The sequence below is a fragment of the Saccopteryx bilineata genome, chromosome 4, assembly GCF_036850765.1.
Source record: "Saccopteryx bilineata isolate mSacBil1 chromosome 4, mSacBil1_pri_phased_curated, whole genome shotgun sequence".
Taxonomy (NCBI): domain Eukaryota; kingdom Metazoa; phylum Chordata; class Mammalia; order Chiroptera; family Emballonuridae; genus Saccopteryx; species Saccopteryx bilineata.
In genome coordinates this window covers 264,510,552-264,516,580 of record NC_089493.1, presented here as the reverse complement: position 1 = coordinate 264,516,580, position 6,029 = coordinate 264,510,552, and positions in this window count along the sequence as shown.

The following is a 6,029-nucleotide window of genomic DNA, read 5'->3' as shown; positions in this document are numbered from 1 at the left end:
ACTCAAGCAATTTGATGATCCAATTTGCTTTCGTTTGTGAGACAAACATCATGTATTATTTTTTTAAAGTTGCAGCAATATACTAAAGTCAGCTTCCCCTCTTTTCTTCTGAGAATATGCAAAGGAATACAGCGATGTTTTTTCAGTGGCTTATGAACACAACCCATAAGGGACATGTCATAACTTTGCCGAGAATCTTACCTCTTTGGATAAGAAGTGACTTCACCATTCTCCAATGGTAGTAAGATGGCACATCGCTGTCATTATTATTGCCATTTTAAACTCTCCATTGGTCTTTATTTCTGTGTTGTTAAGAATTGCTGCTGCTTTCAAGGGCGAGCCTTATGCTGAAATGCCTTCAAATAGCAGAAGGGGAGAAAATAAAAGGTTTACAAACAAGAAGGAATGGATTTTTATGTTATGTGGATTTTATCTCAATTTTTAAAATTTAAGGAAAAAAATAGAGAAACTGGAGAGAATTCAAGGATTGGGTTCCAGAAATGTCCTATAGCACAGCTCTTTTCAAGAATATCCTGGCCCTGGCTAGTGGCTCAGTGGATGGAATGTCGGCCTGGCGTGCAGACGTCCTAGGTTTGACTGCTAGGGCACACAGGAGAAGCAACCATTTGCTTCTCTCCCCCTCCCTCTTCCTTTGTCTCTCTCTTCCCCTCCCACAGCCAGTGTCTTAATTGGTTTGAGCATCAGACCAGGCGCTGAGGGTAGCTTGGTTGGTTCGAGCGTGTCAGCCTCAGGTGCTGGAAATGGCTTGGTACTTGAGCATCGGCCCCAGAATGGGTTGCTGGGTGAATCCATATCAGGGTGCATGCGGCGGTTTGTCTCACTATCTCCTCCTCCTCTCACCTAAAAAAAGAGAATATTCTTAGTGCAGTCCTTTCAAAACAAGTTTGCTTTATTTTATTTGTGCTGTGAGGACACAAGGACAGCTTCACTTCTCAGAGATGAGGAGATTGGCTCAGTCAGCCTGAAAAAAGATCAGTGTGGTAAATGATGGGGAGCACCGCCCAGGTCCTCCCTTTAGGGGACTGACACTCTCCATCACCCTGCTACTGGGAGTGCTGGTGGCTGACAATGCTCAGCTAAATCCTCACCCAAGACTCCTCCCTCTTCCCCAAAGACAGCCACCCTGCTCAAGGCCAAACCCCTGGGGGGGGGGGGCGACAGAGAGCCCTCATCCATGGCTGGTCAATGTAGAGAGTTTAGAGATCTGGTTCCCTTGCCTTCAGGTGGAACAACTCTGATAGGCCATCCCAGTTCCAGAGGATTCCATGAGATCATCTGAGGCCTTTTTGTGACTTCATCACAGCTCAACCCTTTGCCTTGCTCAAACCTGCTTCACTTAAAAATATTGATCCAGAAGAATTGATCCATTGCCAGTAGACTTCCTGCACATACATCTCTGCTTCAGAGTCTGCTTCCTGGGAAACCTGACCTAATACAAGCAGGGAGGCGGGAGGGGTATGACTGGGAACTGGCTACTGAGGGGACAAAAGTGCTTACTTATCAAGGGTGACACCCTAAGAACACAACACAACTGATGGCTCTTGGCCAAGAGCTACCTTTTGCTTCTTTTATTTTTTAACAGTTTTATTGAGATACAATTCACAGACCATGCTATCTACCCATTCAGATTGTACCATTCAATGGTTTTTGGCATGCTCACCAAGTTGCTCAGCCATTACCTCAATCGGGTTTAAAACATTTTCATCACCCCCAATAGAAACCCCATATCAATTAGCAGTCACTCTCTGTTACTTCCCAACTCCAGCCTCCTGCACTGGCCCTAGTCAACCACTAACCTACTTTCTGTCTCTATGGAGTTGCCTATTCTGGGCATTTCATATGAACGGAATCATATAATACGTGGTTCTTTGTATTGGGCTTCTTTCACTTGGCATTATCTTTTTAATGTTTATCCATGTTGTAGTATATATGACTACTTCATTCTTTTTTTCATGGCTTAATAACATTCCATTGTATAGATATGCATTTGTTTATCCATTCATTAGGTGATGGACATTTGGGCTGTTTGGTTATTGTAAATAACACTGCTATGAACATTTGTGTATAAATTTTTGTAGAACCACATGTTTTCTTTTCTCTTGGGTACATACCTGGGAGTGGAATTGCTGGGTCATAGGTTAACGGTATGCTTAACCTTTTAAGGAACTGCAGACTGTTTCATGTTCCTACCAGTAGTGTAATCCTCATGCTTCTTGATTAGGCTTGTCCTGTGGGAGTCTTTCTGGGATGTGTCTTCCTCATACCCTCCCCATCCTCACCTTTAAACCCATTTTCAATGATCTTTATTTTTATTATCCTTAAGCCCCACCTGAAATCTCATTTCCTTTGGGAAGTCCTCCTGATTATTCCAGTACACAGGGATCTTCCTCCCTCTTCCTGTGTACTGGTTGCTTTGTCTGTGTGGTACAACATGACAAGAGGCCCTGTGCTTGGCCCACCTCTGTGTTCCCTGCACCAGAACTGGTATCTAGCAAGAAGAGGGAAACCTTTGGAAAATTCTTGCTTCACATAATGTGATGGAGATCAGTGTTGATGGGGAGCAGGCAGGAGTGCTCTGGGATTGGAGAATGGAGGGAACCTCTGGCCACAAAGGACAACTGAGCAAAAACAAGGTCTGGTTCACAAAGTCTATTGGTTCAGCCAGCCAATTACCTGTAGGCACAATGACATTCTTGTAACTTACTCTCTTTTGTTCACCTTGACTGTGGAAAGGACTTTTGTCTGCGTTCTCTGAAGCGGACTGACCATACCAGCCCTAGCCTCAGTGGAAACCTTTCAGGGCCAAGCGGTTCAAAGCGGCCCGACTCCAGGAGTTCCAAGATGGCCTCAGTGAGGATGTCAGGAGCTACCAGTGTCCCTCTATTAATCACCAAACAGAAAGCCACTTGTCTAAGGGGAACCTTGCCGAGGGAGGCTCTTTGACTCCCTGTTTCTGCCTTCCCTTGCCCAGGCCACCAGGAACCACCCCCTGCCCTCCCAAGGAATTAACTCAGTGGCCCCCTGATCATAGAATCACAAAAGTGGAGGGAAATGGGGCTGAAAGAGATCTTGAAGGCCAGCTAGTTCTAAGTGTGGTCCTGGGACCTGCAGCACGTGCACCACCTGGGTAGAAATACAGTTTCAGGCCCCACCTTGGACCTGCTGGGTCAGAATCTGCGTTTGAACAAGGCCCCCAGGTGATTTGTGTGCACATTGAAGGACTAGTACTTCCCTGTAGCACCCTGACCAAATGCCCACCAGGCCTCTGCCCTCATCCTTCTGGACCTGCCCAGTCTATCTCTTAGGACACACTCCCAGAAAACTCCTCTTCTAAGAAGCTGAGACAAGATTCACTACAGCTTCTACCCATGGGTCCGAGCTCCACACCTGGGATCCATTGGATCCATTCACGATGAGCTCCATAGCTCTGCCCTATGACACCAATCAAGCAGAACGAGACTCACCTGTCATTGGGGGGGGGGGGTGAGCTGATAAGATTGTCCCTAAGGAGTACAGCATGCTTCTCGGAAATGTTGTGTACGTACAGTGTCTGGGGGCTGCCTGGGAGCCCCCTGGGATGAAGCAAATGGGGTAAGGGAGAGCTCGAGCTCTGTGTGTTTCTGTTTAGACTCAGTCAAGGCTCTGCACAAACAGGGCTGGAATCCTTTGCTGGCAAGCTTGGCCTTGTGCAGGTATTTAGAAGAAAACTGTAAACATATTTGGCTTCCCCATCCAAAGGCTGCTGGAAGTTAGTTCACAAATACATAATTATTATTCAAGAGTTCTGTGAAAGAGAAATATCATTATACCCATTTTACAGATCAGTTAAAACACACACACACATACACACACACACACACACACACACGCACACAGACACCAAACTCAGAGGTGATGGAGCGTGAATTGGAACCAAGAAGCCTGGCCTAAAGGCCTCCGGCTCTGGCCTGTAGGGAGAAGTAGTGATGCCTTTTGTCATCAACTAGCCAAGACTGGTTCTGAAATTGAGCAGTTGCCCAGAGAATGCAGTTTAGATCATCCCCAAGAAGCACATGAGATGGAAATAGAGACGGCGCGGGAACATACACCACACTTTGCCCACAAGAGATGCAACACATTTTCATAGTTGAAATTTACATAGTTCTTTATTCATGAAATTATGAACAGCTGCTATTTTGCCACATTCCCAAGAAGAGTTGAAAAGGCAGCAAAGAAGAGAACAGACACGTTAGGCAAACTCCATCTGCCCCTCGTGTCTAACACTTTCTTCCCTGCAGATAGCAGACAATGGGTTACCAGATGTCATTGCCTGCTTGAGAAGGACCCAGAGATTTTGTGTGACCATGAGCCAGCCAGCACAGACAATTCTTATTTTTTACCTCTGAAAATTAATGTTCCCACTCCCGTCCACTTCTCAGTGACTGTCCTAAGATACATGCTCTTCCCAAAGGAATGTGTTTGGTGATGGATCCTCAGGGGGACTTCAGAAATGTCACTCCAGTCTTGACCAACAGCTATGCACGCTGGTTTCCTACCGACTGTTGAAGAGGGCTTTACAGTGTCTAAGTCTCCTGCATGCTTTATTACCCCACTTGGGCTCCCTAGGGGTTCTGGAATGTCATATATCATCTCTTATTACAGAGAAGGTCACTGAGGCCAGAGACCTGACCTCTGATATGGGTATGTGGTCACCCAACCAGTGGTGGTCAGCCAATGCGGCCTTTCCCCCGTCACATTATGTCATGAAGTGGAACAGTGTGGGCTAAATGTTTCAAGTAGGTCCTCCAGCCTTCCTAGCCACTGGGAAGCACCCCTTTGCCAGCAAGATTGTCCCAGGAAGCACTTAACTGCCCCCAGTCCAGTCTGTCTCTGCCTCACACGGTTCTCTCGGTAAACACCTACTGGACACCTGCGTGCCTGCTTCCCGTGAGGCCACACAAAGTTCCCCTCAGAAATCAGGAGGAGATTTCCTGATGTGCCCTCCCACCACAGGGGACGTGAAATACCAGAGACACGGCAAACCCCCGCCCCTTCCCATCCCACACTGTCTTTTCTCTTTCCGTGCATTTTCCTGGGAGCTTTATTCCAGAGGCTGCAGCATGGTTTCCCATGACTGTTCTGGACAAAACGCGCAGCAGGAAGAAGTTGGGACAAATCCAGTTGGAAAGGCCCCTGGACAACCCGGAGACTCTCAGGGGCCCTCTCAAGGTTGTAGGTGTGAGAAAGGCCAGCTGCCATTTTGCACACTGGTTAACGGGAGGATGTGTTTTTCTTGTTTTTTTGGAGAGCAGCCTGCTTCTCCACACCTTGAGGCTGAAATGAAAGCAGGGAGGAGTACATTCTGAAAGATGTCGTAAGGGAGATCAATTACATCACTTTCTTTGCCAATGTAAGCACCAGGCCGTCATCTCTGGACCTCAAAATACCAGGAGGGTGACAGGAAGGTATCATCTTATCTCCTTACAGTTTACTTATGCCCAGCCCCCTGTCCTCTCTCTTCTGAACAGGGAAGAGAGAGTGAGCTGAGAAGCCCTATGTCTCTTTCACTGGGCCAGAGACCTCACAGGGCTGGGGTAAACCCAAATTCCAGGATGCTGGCTTGGGGTGAGAGGTGGCAGTGATCTTTGACATTACCTTGAGGGCCTTGATCTTTATCGAAGCAAGAAAGAAAAGCTGGATATTTTGTCTCCATGTTAGGTTCGGATCTGGCTTAGGACATGAGCATCAGGCAATCGGGTTGAATATGAGAGGCCACCTTCTGGTGAGGACTTAGCAAGGACTCAGCTAGCACCCACTGTGCAAGAAAGGGAGAGTGAGATTCGCTCTCTGGAGGTAGGCTTGCAGTGTGGGAGTTATGATTTCCTGACTAGGCGTCACCTGTGGAGAGGGGCCCATGGGCTAGGAGTCAGGCAAGATGCAGTTCTGAGTGCTGTCCCCCTACCTCCCATCAACCTGGTCTTCAGCAGATCACTTCAACTCTCTAATTCTTACATTTCTTCATATGTAAA